This window comes from Triticum urartu, chromosome 5A (genome assembly GCF_056163025.1).
Source record: "Triticum urartu cultivar PI428250 chromosome 5A, HENAU_Tu73, whole genome shotgun sequence".
Lineage (NCBI taxonomy): Eukaryota > Viridiplantae > Streptophyta > Magnoliopsida > Poales > Poaceae > Triticum > Triticum urartu.
This window is the reverse complement of record NC_141877.1, coordinates 238,389,447-238,405,585: the sequence shown is the minus strand read 5'-3', so window position 1 is coordinate 238,405,585 and position 16,139 is coordinate 238,389,447.

Below are 16,139 nucleotides of genomic sequence, written 5' to 3'. Positions count from 1 at the left end.
AATTGATGTGATGCTATAAGAACTCTGCAAATGAATGCAGACTATGAGAACCAAGGGATTCTCCCACGGACATGTACCTGTGACATCATTAGAGATGCGAGGGAAGGGGAAGAGGTCATATGAATTCTCGGAAGATTTTGAAGATAAATCAGTTTAGAAGACATTGACCTCATAGTGCGAAGACATTCACTCATATGTAGAGAGTTGGTTCCAGATTTGTACGAATCCACGAATAAGTACAAGTGAGGAATCTAACTACTTTGTGAAGCATAAGTGAACATACTAGGCATGTTATGAGATGCAGAAAAGGATAGATTCAATTTGTTGGGATAGAAACCACTTGTGGTTGAGAAGGATGAATCTATTGGATCAAAAGTACTATAAAAAAAGAGCTTTTATTTACCACTCGAGGAACTGCTAGACGGAGTAGAAGATGAGGCCGAGCAGTTCGATCTTCCGTGCCCTAACTTGGCGACGGAGGACACCTACGGCGACGGCGGAGAAGATGATGTCCGCGGCCGGCATGAGGACGGCGTCGGTGAGGTCGCGACAGCTAAGTGCTTCGTCGCCGGCATCGTCGAGAGTTAGTGGTGGCGCTAGGGTTTGTGCGAGAAGGAGAAGTGGAAGAAGAGATAATGACTGGGGTGTGACGTGTATTTATAAGGACAGGGACGGCGCAACGTTATTACGCAGGTGCCCTTGGCGGTTCACATCTGAAGGACACGTGGCGAACATGCAACACATTGGAGGCTGTTCCATGTTCCCACACACGCCTGGATTGTCGGGTGGTCGTTCCCGCTTCTCCGGGTTTCAGGCAAAAAGGATTGAGCATTTAAAATTAGATTTAATGTTTGTCTCTATGTCTTCTGCTGACAAGGACGCAGAGAAGACATTCGACAGTTTCAATAGAATGCATGTGATTTGGATAGATAGAGTTTGAGGCAGAAAGCATAGAGAGGTTAGGGTCCGATCACGTTCACTTAGTTCAAAAGATTCAAACGAGAAGACATAGATATAAGTGAATGCTGTAGAGGACAGAACACTAATATATGTACATATCAGAATACAACCAAATCAACATAGTGAAGATAAACATGAGGACATGTTGAAATTTGAAGAAACCAAATGCGAAGACGTAGCAAATGTAACGCCATGAGACAAACACTTCAAACAGAAGAATTTGGTGGTGGCGTTACCCATCGTATAGGAAGTATTAGACCCAGACACAGCGCACAATTATCGTGGCGCTCCGAAGTCAAATTCCGCGTTAATGTATCCACACTTAGAGTGTAAGTCTTCATTTATTGAAGATATACGTTACTTCGTGTGTTGCACATCTAAGTCATCAACATGCATAAGTGTTAGGATCTGTGACTGATCACAGGACATTTGAGGATTCCAAGATATTAGCTCACACCGCAACTTGCAAAACCTTTTCTCATCCAAGGCTTTGTGAAGATATCTGCCAGTTGCTCTTCAGTGTTGACGTGAATGATATCATTATATTCCTTCATGACATGATCTCGTTGAAAGTGATGACGGATCTGAATGTGCTTTGCCTTCGAGTGCTGAACTGGGTTGTTGGCAATCTTGATGGCACTTTCATTGTCGCAGTAGAGTGGTACTTGCTTCAGATGGATGCCATAGTCTTTGAGTGTTTGCTTCATCCATAGAAGGTGAGCGCAGCAAGATCCAACAGCAATGTATTCAGATTCAGCAGTGGGGAGAGATACACAGTTCTGCTTCTTTAAAGACCAACAAACAAGTGATCGTCCCAGAAAGTGACATGTTCCTGATGTAGACTTGCGATCCACCTTGTCACCAGCATAATCAGCATCCGAGAATCCAACTAGATCAAATTCTGAGCCCTTTGGATACCATAATCCTAGTGTTGGGGTGTAAGCCAAATATTGAAGAATTCGCTTCACAGCTAAGAGATGTGATTCCTTTGGTGCCACTTGGAATCGGGCACACATGCAAACACTAATCATGATATCCGGCCTAGATGCACATAAATAAAGCAAAGAACCAATCATGGAGCGGTATACCTTTTGATCGAACTCTTTACCATTGGCGTCAGGACCTAGATGACTTTTGGTTGGCATTTGCATCGTATAACCTTTGCAGTCTTGCATTCCAAACTTCTATAGGAAATCTTTGAGGTATTTCTCTTGAGATATGAAGATGTCGTTGCATTGTTGCCATATTTTAAGACCAAGGAAGAACTTCAGCTCACCCATCATGGACATCTGATATTGCTCTTGCATCATGTGTCCAAACTCATCACTGTATTTTTGATTAGTACAGCCGAAGATAATGTCATCCACATATATTTGGCACACAAATAGTTCACCATCATATGTCTTCGTGAAGAGTGTGGGATCCAGGGAACCAGGTTTGAAGCCTTTTCTCTTCAGGAAGTCTTTGAGTGTGTCATACCAAGCACAAGGGTCTTGTTTGAGGCCATACAGTGCCTTATTGAGTTTGTATACCATATTAGGGTGTTTTGGATCTTCAAAACCAGGCGGTTGTGCAACATACACTTCTTATTCAATCTTTCCACTGAGAAAGGCACTCTTCACATCCATTTGATACAGAAGTATGTTATGATGATTTGCATAGGCTAGCAGTATGCGAATAGCTTCAAGCCTAGCCACAGGAGCAAATGTTTCATCAAAGTCAATTCCTTCAAATTGAGTGTATCCTTGAGCAACGAGATGAGCCTTGTTTCTGACAACTTGAACATGCTCATCTTGCTTGTTGCGATATATCCATTTAGTACCTATGATATTGTGTTTACGAGGATCAGGACGCTTGACCAGTTCCCATACATTATTCAGCTCGAACTGTTGAAGCTCTTCTTGTATAGCTTGAATCCATTCAGGTTCCATGAAGGCTTCATCAACTTTCTTGGGTTCAGATATTGAGACAAATGCAAAGTGCCCACAGAAATTTGCTAGCTATGTTGCCCTTGAACGAGTGAGTGGACCAGGTGCATTGATGCTATCAATTATCTTCTCAATCTTTACTTCATTTGCAACACGAGGATGAACTGGACGAAGATTTTGCTCTTGCTGATCATTGTCATCGTTTGAAGGATTGTCTTTAGGTTGAGCATTGTCTTCAGGTTGATTAGGTGCAGAAATGATAAGTTCCTCTTCAGGATGTACTTCAAACGGTATGATTTCTCTAGTTCCCATAAGCTTGATGGATTCACCAGGTGGAATTTCATCTAGCACATTTGGCAGGTGCTCTCTTTGCGAGTCGTTAGTCTCATCGAACGGCACATCCACAGTTTCAACCACTTTATAGTGAAAGAGGTTGAAGACTCTATAGGAATGTGAATCCTTTTCCGTAACCAAGCATAAAACCTTCATGTGCTTTCCGTGCAAATTTTGAAGTGTGATGTGGATCCTTGATCCAGCACCTAGCACCAAATACTCTGAAGTAACTGACATTTGGCTTCTTACTAGTGAGGAGTTCATAGGATGTTTTCTTCAGAAGCTTGTGAAGATAAACACGGTTGATGACATGACATGCAGTATCAATAGCTTCAGGCCAAAACTTTCTTGGTGTCTTGTATTCATCGAGCATCGTCCGAGCCATCTCAATGAGTGTTCTGTTCTTGCGTTCCACGATGCCATTTTGCTGCGGCATGTATGGAGTTGAGAACTCATGAGTGATGCCCAATGTATCAAGATAAGTGTCGAGGCCAGTGTTCTTGAATTCAGTGCCATTGTTACTTCTGATGTGCTTGATCTTGATGCCATAGTTGTTCATGGCTCGATTGGCGAAGCGTCTGAAGACACCCTGCACTTGAGTCTTGTAGAGGATTATGTGTACCCATGTATATCTTGAATAATCATCAACAATGACGAAGCCATAGAGACAAGCAGTAGTAGTTAGAGTAGAGTAGTGAGTAGGACCAAAGAGGTCCATGTGTAGCAGTTCGAAGGGTTGAGTCGTTGTCATGATTGTCTTAGAGGGATGCTTGGCCCTCGTCATCTTTCCAGCTTCGCAGGCACCGCATAAGTGATCCTTCTTGAACTTGATGCCTTCGATGCCTATGACGTGCTTCTTCTCTGCGAGAGTATGCAAGTTCCTCATGCCAGCATGCCCTAGCCTCCGATGCCAGAGCCATCACTCTAAAGCTTTTGCAAGAAGACATAGGGAAAGTTGTGGCCCTGCTGAGAAATCTACCATGTACAAATCATCTTTCTGATACCCTTCAAAGACTAAAGACTTGTCAGATTCCATTAGAACAAGGCAATGATATTTTCCAAATATCACAATCATGTTCAAATCACAAAGCATTGAGATAGACATTAAGTTGAAACCAAGGGATTCAACAAGCATCACTTTATCCATCTGTTGATCCTTTGAGATTGCAACTCTACCTAGACCCAATACCTTGCTTTTAGTCAGATGGATAAAGTGATGCTTAAGGCCTTCTACGGGGCGTAGAAACAATGGGCCTTCTACGGGCCTTAGACACAATGGGCCTTCTACGAGCCGTATCATCAATGAGCCTTCTACGACCGTATGATCGGTTGGCCAAACATGGGCAAATAACAAACCACATTATGGCCATAGATGGGCTAGATTTGAAATCGTCCGTTCATGGGAAGACCATAATGGGCCATCGTTAATCGGCCGTATTTGATGACGCTATGAAAACGGTCCAACGTATTAACGGGCCACAAATGAGCCGACTGTAACCACGGGCTGAATTTGGCCCACAAGCAAAAACAGTAATGGGCCGAAAGTAAACGAATGCTGGAAATGAGCCCAAGAATAAATGGGCCCTGAGAAGGCCGAAAGATAACATGGGCTGGAAACGGCCCAACGGAATAATGGGCCGTTAATGGGTATAAAGTGATACACTGTTCATTAAGAGCCAATTTTACCACAGGCCGTTAATGGGCCGAGGGTTACTAAGGGCCTCATATGGGCCGAAAGATGTCATGGGCCATACATGGGCCAGAAGTTAAAACGGGCTGGAATTATATTGGACGGCCCAGATGACGCTACTGGGCCTAATTTGGATAGGCGGTAAACGGGCCCTGGGTTAGCGGGCTGCAAATGGGCTATATGTGAATGGGTCGTTAACAGGCTTGCCGTGGGCTGGCCTGCCACCTTTTGACCAAGTCAAACGGGCCAGCCTTTTCACAGGAATGGGCCTCTATTGGGTCGTGCCACATGTCGATGTATCATAGGCGCTTTGGGTCCAATGAGTGGATGACATCTATCCCAACGGCGAGCCGACACGTGTTCCCTCCAGCCAATGATGATTTTACACGTGGAAAATCCCCATTGGTCGGGGATGTTAACGGGTTATTGGATCCAAAACCGGACCCGATAGCTTAACGGCGTTCCCTTACGGTGGATGCCACGTGTCGGTTACCCTTGACGAAAGCACTTCTGTGGCGCGCGATTTATCGTCATGGAAGTGGACACTTCCATGATGATAATTTTGGTAATGTCATGGAACACTTCTACGACAGCACAAGTATGACTATCTTGATTCTGTCATAAATTTGTCATGGATGTACATGCATGACCAAAAATGTGACCTACTGTGACAAACACGTATCATCACGGAAGTGTATTTTTTTTGTAGTGCACATACCCAAGTAGGTTGTTTGCGTATGGGAGTAAAGAGGACTTAATACTTTAATGGTATGGTTGGGTTTTACCTTAATGATCTTTAGTAGTTGCGGATGCTTGCTAGATTTCTAATCATAAGTGCACATGATCCAAGTAGAGAAAGTATGTTAGCTTATGCCTCTCCCTATATAAAATTTCAATAATGATTACCGGTCTAGTTATCGATTGCCTAGGGACAAATAAATTTCTTGTGACAAAAAGCTCTCTACTGAAACTAACTAAGTTGTGTTTTTAACTAAACAACCCCTAGCTTTTATTTACGTGTTCTTTATTATCTTGCAAACCTATCCTATCACACCTACGAAGTACTTCTAGTTTCACACTTGTTCTAGGTAAAACGAACATCAAGTGTGCATAGAGTTGTATCGATGGTCGATAGAACTTGAGGGAATATTTCTTCCACCTTTAGCTCCTCATTGCATTCGATACTCTTATCGAGAAAGGCTACAATTGATCCCCTATACTTGTGGGTTATCACCCAACAGTAATTTGTTTACCCATTGATTGTAAATTTATTGGCGATATGCCTCTAGTGAAACTATGGCCCCGGGTCCCTTTTCCATTATTAATAAGAATCCTACAATTAATCGCTGTTATCCTTTACTTAATTTTTGTGTTCACCTATCACTACCAGATTAATCCTTGCATCTGGCGAGAATAAAGGGAGCTACAACCCCCTTGCGTTGGTTGTGTGCTTGATTTGTGTATGTGCAGGTGTTGTTCACGTTGTTTGTGTGACGTCTCCTTCTGGTTCGATAAAACTTGGTTCTTAAATGAGGGAAATACTATCTGCTACTATAATACATCACCCTTCCTCTGCAAGGAAGCCCAAAAACTCTACAAAGAGTGGCAAACACGAACACCTTTAGCATCATGTGCACAACAAAATTGCTTGCACCCAACAAAGGAAAGGGGTTCCTCACTGCCCTTATTCTTGCCAGTCACTCGGTTAGAAGAAAATAGTGATATGCAAAGAAAAAATAAAATAAGAGAACATATAAAGGGAATTTTGGAGACCTAAGTATTGATGGAAGATAGACCCGAGGGCCATAGGTTCACTAGTGGTATCTCTCTCGAAAGCATAGCAACGGTGGGTAAACAAATTGCTATTGGGCAATTGCTAGAATTGAGCATAGCTATAATTGTGATCATTCATGGCATAATAATTACATATACATTACGTTCGTGACACGTAGACCGTTAATCCAACTGCATCTATTACTATTACTCCACCCCAAGACCACTATCCAGCATGCATCTCAAAGTATTAAGTTCATACAAATAGAGTAACGCTTTAAGCAAGATGACATAATGTAGAAAAGATAAGATCAATCAAGATGACCAAACCCCGTCCTTTTATCCTTAGTACTAACAATACTCATATGTGCCTTTGCCCTTATTATCACTGGGCAAGGTCACCACAAGATTGAACCTACCACAAAGCACCTCTCCAGCTGAAGATAAATCAATCAAACTTGGCTGAAGTAGACGGATAAATCAGAGAGAAATACAAAGCTATAATTATGTAGTAAAGAAACCACAAGAGATTAGAAATAATTCAATGGATAATCTGAACATAAACCCACAATTCATCAGATCTCAACAAACACATCGCAAAAGATTAAAACGGAAGGACCTTAGACAAGATCATTGTATTGAAGATTAAGAGAGAGAGAGAGAGAAAACCATCTAGCTACTACTATGGACCCGTTGGTCTTGAAAGGACTACTCACACATCATCATGGAGGCAACAAGGTTGATGAGGATGGCCTCCCTAATGATTGCCCCCTCTGGCAAAGTACCGTAACAAGGCTCTAGATGGGATCACTTCGGAACAAAGGCTTGAAGAGGCAATAAATTGTTTCGGGTCTTTCATCGAGGGTTACTAAATATGTGGGAATTTATAGGTGAGGAAAAAGGGCAAATGGAGCTACGAGGGAACCCACAAGTCAGGGTGGCATGCCCTACCCCCAGGGCGCGCCCCTGGCTTGTGGGGCCCTCGTGGGTCTTCTCATCCTCCCCCAAAGCTTCTAGGATCTCTTATTGTCTAGAAGAACTCATTAAAAAGTTTCATCGTGTTTGGACTTCTTTAGGTATCGATTTTTTGGAAAACCAAAAACAAGAAAAAAACAAGAACTATCACTGGGCCCTAAATTAATAGGTTAGTCCACAAAAATAATATAAAGAGACATACGGAAGTGATAATATAATGGCATTTAGCAATAAAAAATTATAGATACGTTGGAGACATATCAGCATCCCAAGCTTAATTCCTACTCGTCCTCAAGTAGGTAAATGATAAGAAAAGAATTTTTGATGTTGAATGCTAGCTAACATGTACTTGATACAATAATGTAACCGTGGTATGAATATTGGGACATGAGTGATTCAAGGCCGTAGTCTATGAATTTGACATTGAAACAAAAATACATAAGAATACTAGTAAAAAATCACTCCTTTCACAATAAAGACGCTAAAGAACATGATCCCTACACACTTAATCATGAAAAGCATGGCGTACTCAGCCTTCCTAACATGAATTTATCAAATCATGAACAACCCCAGTGCCAAACCAAGCAATTAAATTACTTTTTCTTTCTTAAGCTTTTCGACTCTCATGCAATACTTAAGCGTGAGCCAAGGACTTAGCACTATGGATGGCAAAGAGAATGATCATTGGGGTTTATAAGGGAAGGAAAAAAGGTATAGAAAAATCTGACATCAATGAGGCTTGTGTTGGGAAACATAATATAAAACAAAAATATTTGCCCTACTGTCACCAGGAACAATATGAAGATGCATATAAGGTTTGGATCAATGATCGTTACCGACTCTGGAGTGTAGCAGAAGTACAAGAGTCACTGTAGATGATACTTGGAGTCCCTCAAACCATTGATGATGATCCTGCGACTGTCCTCGAACGATCCCTTGAATGGAAGAATGAAAGCACAACCTCTCTACTTGGTTGCAAGCGTACTGTCTTCACAATCCGGTAGCACTTCGCCATCCAGAGATAATCGTCACAAAAGAATTAGAGGGAGGAGCTTATAACCACATTGGGCTTCTAATTATGAGGATTATAGGAACTAGGTATAGCTCTAATTAGTCAACTAGGACTAACTAGAACTAGAACTAGATGAACTAGAGGAGGCTCCAAAACTTGTGTGTTCAAAAGGTCCAAATCCTCTAGTATATATATAGGTTGGAGAGGGAAGAAAAGGCACCACACTAGGGGGAAGTGTCCCCCCTTTGTCCATCCAAGAGAGGGGGATCCCCCCAATTCGGCCTCCTTCCCTCCTTACCATGAGGAGAAGGGGGCGCCTCCCTATTGGGCCCCTGTGGCCTGATACTCCTTCTACCATTTGGCCTTTTAAGGCCCGTTGATATTAAATTAAATATAAAATCCATCTAAAAATTACTATATCTTTTTATATGTATTTTAACATCACCTGAAACATTTTCCACCTATTTATTGCTTATCGGGAATATCCGGTATTGCCCGATAATCTCTGAAACCCTTCCGATGAACCTGAAACGCTTCTTGTTCCTCTCGGAACTATTCCGAATATTAATGAAGCAATTCCAAAAATAAATCCTTGATACTCTCATCCTACTAAACCTCAACAAATCATGATCAATCTATGCTTGTGACCCCGTAGGTTCGGTAAATCATAGACACGAATGAAATTCCTTCGTTGAATGACCAATAGTGGAACCGTGGACGTCCATATCGACCCCTATGATTACACGAATGACATTCAAGTGAACCTTTGGTTATCATGTGATGTTCCCTTTGCTTCCAATACTTTACAAAACCCGGGGAGTGTCGGTGTCCTCTCGAGTCATGCAGATGCTCACTATATCATCACCCTCGTTATCGATTTTGTTCTTCTTTCTCGTTGAAGTGTTCTGACAGCCCCATACGTAGTCACCTGTGTCTGGCCAAACAATGATGGATGTTTTCACACCAGGAGGGCCCTAAGAACACATCTCCATCATCAGAGGAGCAAATCCCACTCTCGAGCTATATAGTCCCTTGTCAAACTTTCCGATGAACTTGCAAGTTGTCGTTATGATCACCTTGTTACAGATGACGTTTGAGCAACCCCAAAGTCCACCGCATGGTAGTAAGTGACTACTATACTCTCATGGTCCAAGGAACTAAAACACATGCTAACACTCTATGTAATAACAATTGATTTCAGATGATATTATCTCAAAGTATAACAAATAGGTTTGGGTCGATTCAATATGATCTTTCTTCTAACATCATACTCTCAATGTTGTTTTAGGGCTATCGTTATACTTAATGATATCCTAAGATCCAGAAAACATGATCACCAATAACAATGGTGCCAGTTTTAGAGGAAAGACTACGAACCTATTCTTTACCATTTAACATTCCACACGTGCATATGAATTTTCCACTGAATCACATATTTTAGGATCATTACAGTTGTATCATGAAATATAAACTCTTAAATATGAACATGGAAATATAATAATGCAATATTATTGCCTCTAGGGAATATTTCCAATAGTCTCCCACTTGCACTAGAGTCAATAATCTAGTTAGCATATTTTCTTTTACACCAATGACAATCCGGTGTTTGTTCATGCTTTTCTTGTGGTATAGCCTTCGTCCTATCAGATCTTGACAACTTCAGATCTGGGTGTATCATTTGAATATCTATGCATCTATCATGCTTTCACAAGAATTCACAGTTTATGAGAAATAGCATTTGTGTATATTGAATCACTAGCAGGACATTTGGTTCTTTAGATTGAGCTAAGGAACAACTATTGAGTGTAGTGTTTCATTGGTGCAATCATCTAGAAACCATAGAGTTCGTAAATGAACCTTTTCTTCTAATCCCTCTATGGTTTCTTATAAAGCAACAATATGATTAGCCTTCTGTCATAGAATTCACCATAGTAACTTTCTTGGACAAATTCTAACTTACTATGCCACCATAAATCTTTTAACTGAAACCGAAAATCGCTTGGAGCACCGATGAAGATCTTTGTCGATGTACTACCTACAATGAACATGTATTGAGGTAACTCCTTACAATAATCCCTTCATCTTCTCCGTATGCAAGAAAAATGTTGTCAGTACTTCACGACATTTTTAGTGTTAACCTATGATCAACAATTTGACTATTCTGGTAACTTTATTCGCAACTTACTTTGAGTACTGGACATATCTAGTTGTTTAACATACCTTGTGTCGGTGTAAAAACTCCTTACAATAGTTGGTGAGTTTATGTCTAGGCCTGCTATTGGCTGGACATGATTGTAGGCCCACTTTTTGGCCCATTTACAATGATTGGTGGGCCGGTCAGTTTTTGTACCACATTTTTTATATAATATAAACTGAACGTTTAGGCCCATTGCGCCACGTCAAAGCTTAGGGCCTTTTCAGGGAGCAGTGACAGCATATACAGAAACTAAATTACAGCATGATGATGAAGAATATACCTAGACTATACAACAAAGAAATTACTACGTATTACATGCACTTGGCATAAAAGTTTGCCGCCAGCGATAATAAAGTGCAACCAGACAACAGATTACATACACTGGGCATCAAAGGACACCACCAGTGAAAATAAACACGCCGCCTAAAATAATATACAGAACTGACGTCACTTCAACACAGTTCAAGAAAGGTTAACCCTACCTGGGAGCTGTAGCGCAAGTAGCTAAGCAAGCTGATGACTGCACTTGTTTGACGCTTATATCCAACTCTAGCTGCATACCATCAATGGCAGTTCTTGGCGTCAGTGATATCATCCCGAAAGAGAAAAAAGCAGACAGATAACATGCTTTGCAAATATAAGCAACAGTGTTGTCTGTTCATCCTATTTCTGAGTGGCAAATAAAGATACATGGATTAAAATAGAATAAAAATTGGTCACAGTTAAGATATGGCAGGAAATGGCATTACGCATGAGTGGCCAGCTTCACCACACCACTGGAATATAGATGAATAACACAAGCATACATGTAGGGCTAAAGAATGTATAAGCATCGATGGTGAGTGTACTGTCAATTTATCCCATTTCAGATTGGTAAATAAAGAGACACGATTTAAATAATATGAACATAATATGCATTGTTCATAGTCAAGACATAGCAGGATATGACATTTTCTTGGAGTTGGTAGTTTGACCACACCACTAGATTACAGATCAACAACACAAGCATACATGCAGTGCTAAGGTAGATCACTTGCTACATTTAGTTTAATTTACATGGTATGAATAAGGAAGTAGGTTGTACAACTAAAAACAAAAATTGTGAAGGAGAAACTTATGTTTATGAACTTCTTCATAATAAACTTTAAACATGGAATTTCATGCAAATGACAAAAAGAAATAGCAGTTGCAGTCATTGCTATCCAGATATACACAACAAAGTTTGAAGGCTCGAGAAGGACAAACTTACGTTAGTAATGTAGACCGGCTCTATAAAGCCCTTTTCCATGTTGATGGGGGGGGGCAATTCAAGAAGTTTACCACAAAGTCTTCTTCATAAGCATTGCCTTTGTTCTACATTTTGTTAAGAGTAAATATAGAAGTGATAATATAGGAACAAATGGACATTATTTAAGTTAAGATGCAGAGTGATTCTACATAATCAACTAGCTATAAATGTAGGTACATCATACAACCAAAAGGTACTAACAAGAGTAATGCAGAGCTAAACATCTTTAGTAGCATTGGTTTTATTCATCATTTTGGTAAGAGTAAACATAGATCTGATGTGTACAAAATGGATGCGAAGGGGAAATAAGCTACAAAGTGATGGTATATGAACACCTAGCTGATAGTATAAGTACAGTGATAAAGACAACATATACTTACAAAAAAATGTAGATCTAAACTTCTTCATAAGCATTGGGTTTATTCTACATTAATCTAAGCATGAATATAGATCTGATAATTAGGAGAGAACAATGGATATGCAGGTTATCATGCACACTGATGCACATAATCAACTAGGTATGAATGTAAGTACAACGATACAAGACAACAAGTACTAACAACAGCAAAGGAGCAAGCAGTATAGTTGCGATATCCTAGGTTTTGTGGCGCTGGTTCTATCGCCAATATAAGTGGGGTGCTGTCTAATTTCTGTGGTACCACCACCTTTTTCAAGGACTTTGCTACTACTCCTTCAAGTTCTGCAATCACTCTCTACCTTTGGGATTTCTGATACACAACAACATCATCTGAATGAAAAAACATGGTATGATGACAAATGGGTGGGCATGGTATGATGACAAATGATGAGTAAACTAAGCAGATGGCAGTACAAAGAAACAGAAGAAACGCAAGACAGATTACGCAAGTTATGTGCAACCAAGAAAACCTTGCCAAATTAAAACATGCACCTTGTACAGTGAACAGGATAGGCCATCTTCCTTTGACTCCTGAGCTCGGAATAGTCATTAGGATCATATTCTGAACACGAATCTATAGGAGCGGAGTGTGTGGGCTTCATTCCATCCAGAATGGAACTCAATGCCTTGATGCTATGTTTGGTAGTCATTGCACTGTTCCGCGATACTCTTATGATTGTGTGCATTCTCATATTCACTGTGGTTTTGTTCAATATCTAAGAAGCATGACAACATAAATAGTAGTGAGATTATCTTTATAATGTAGTGGATATTCTAATATAATAGGGGCTCCTTGTAAACCCTTGTGTGCTATCACTGGATTTGGATGAGAGAGCCCTAGTTTGCTGTAATTTGGTGCGCACAATAATATAATATGTCGCAATTACACAAAAAATAGGCTCCCTATTGGGAGCTCCAGAAGAAAGGATAGTTGGCAGATGATAGGGTCATAATATATTGTATTGAAAGTTTATTGCAAAACCATGACAACGAGAGTGCACAGAGAAATAGTATTCCAACATGTCTATATGTGGCGCACATGCATTTCAAAACTCACATAGTAACATTAGGCATTAGCTGACGAATTAAATGTAAGCTTTGGTGGTATGAGTGGCATGTAGTTTCGCTTAAAGGATGGAGTGCTGCTATTACGACACAAAGCCACTATGCAGATTGTACTGTCGATAAAAGGGGGACACCATAAGCATCATAAATAAATCGGTGAAGTGGAACTGGCTGGAAAATATGGGGTTCTATTGCCTCTACTAACTGAAAGCCTATCGATCACCTATAGGCCATCTCTATTCACCTGAAGGCGCACTACTATTACTATTAGTCTAGTTTCTGAAAGGTCGCGCAACTCCCAACATTTCCTGGATATTATGGCCGACCAACTCGAATTGCTGAAAGAAACTTGCAGAAGCGGCCACTTAGACCTGTCGACTGTAGATGTCCCTTCTTGCCTTCTTGACGAGGAACATATTGTACTTATTAAAGAAGAATAGAAGAGAAACTTGTTAAGAATAGAAGAGGAAGCATATTATGGAGATTCTCTTTCTTTCTATACAATGTTGGTTTCCCACCCATGATGAATCAAAGAATCCAAAGAAATGCAATTCCATGCTGGCTCTCTCTATGTGGCCACATGCATTTGGAAACTCAAGTGGGAGCATTAGCTGACCAATTAAATGTATGTTCATATTGGAACAACTAAGATTTGGAATTATGATTGGTGTGCTATTTAGCTTTAAAGGGTAGAGTACCGCTAGTAGGACACAAAGCACATACGTAGATCATAGTATAGATATAATGGGAAAACCCTAAGCATCACGAGTAAAATCAGGAAAGTGGAACTTGTTGGAAAATATGTGCTAGTATTGCCGGTATGGCTAGAAAGGCTTCAGATACCAGCTCTCTACAACCGAAGGCGTAATACAGTTACTATCAGTATAACTCTCAAAGGTGACGCATACGAACGAATACGGAGAGTTGAAAGCATCCATGACAAGCGACATGAAGACCAACACGAAGAGCTGAAAGCGTCCATGACAAGCGGCCGAATAGACCTATACATTGCAAATGTCCATGCTCCTCTTCACTAAAAGGAACATACTGTACTACTATTATACTTCCTCTATTCCTAAATAGAAGTCTTTGTAGAGATTCCACTATTGATCACATACAGATGTATATAGATACATTTTAGAGTGTAGATTCACTCATTTTCCTCCGTATGTAGTCCATGGAGGAATCTCTACAAAGACTTATATTTAGGAACGAAGAGAGTACTTATTAAAGAAGAACAGAAGAGGACCATGCTAAAGAAGAGCAAGAATATTTTGGATAATAAAATGTTCATTGCCCACACATGATGAACCAGAGCGCATAAAGAATGCAACTCCCTCCTGTCCCTCGATATGTGGCGAACGTGCTTTTCGAAAGTGAAGTAGGAACATTAGCTGACCAATTAAACATTCTCTGTTTTAGTACAACATGTTAGTATCATATCAAATTCGTATTTAAGAAACTAAGTTTGGAATTATGAGTGGCATGTTGTTTAGCTTGATGGCTTGAGGAGCATTGCTTGCACGTCTCGAAGCACCTATGATGATGGTACTAAATATATGGGAATGTCTACATGCACGTCGCCTGACTTTCATAATTTGGGCTAGTCGACCATTTCAGGCGGTTGGATGAAGATCCTACGTCTCCTAACCCTTCTTCTTCCTCGCCTGTTATTCTTCCCCTACAGACCACCGCATGGGCCGCCGACCGAACCACTGGCCCCTACCCTCCCATGAACCTCCCACCACCTCCGGTCTCCCACCGCCCCGGCCACCCCTCTAGCGAATCCAACCCCCACCTGCATCGAGTTTGCCTTCGTCGAGGCCCCACCATAGCCCGACGACCGCCCCCACAATGAATGTCCCCACCTGAATCCCTAAGATAGATAAAGGGGCAGCCCTCCGGCGAGCGCCTTCCTTCCCTCCGGTGAACTCTAATAAATGGACTGACCCCAAATTGAAATTCAGTCGACTGTCATTTAAGCCAATGTGGAATATAAAAGGGGGAAAACCAGAAGTATTGCGAGTATAGTGGTGATCATGCCATGGCGGATCTGAAGGTGCAAACCGAACAAAGGCAACTTTCGCAACCAATGTTTGCTTTAAACTAACAAGTATGATTCAAAGTGATGGACAAGAAATCAAAATAAAGCGGTGGAGATCTATCTTCTTGCTGAGATAAATAACTTGAGAAGATACGAAAGAGTATCGGCTCTACTATGGCGTCGTGTAAGCATCTGCTAAGGAGTTAGGGGTGCTACGGTAGAGATGGCTGCAGGTGGCGTGGAAGTAGATCTAGGAGGGAATATGGTGGCAGCGAGGGAAATATCCTAGCGCAGTGGACGAGATGGTCGTAGGAGCGGCCTCGGCAAGGTGGAAGACGATGCGGATGAAGCGAGAGGATGCGATGCATGGATCCTGGTCCGAAGCCATGGATGAGAGAGATCGATCTCTTGTAATGGACGAGGCGACGGGGTATTAGCTCGGCATGGTGGAGGAGG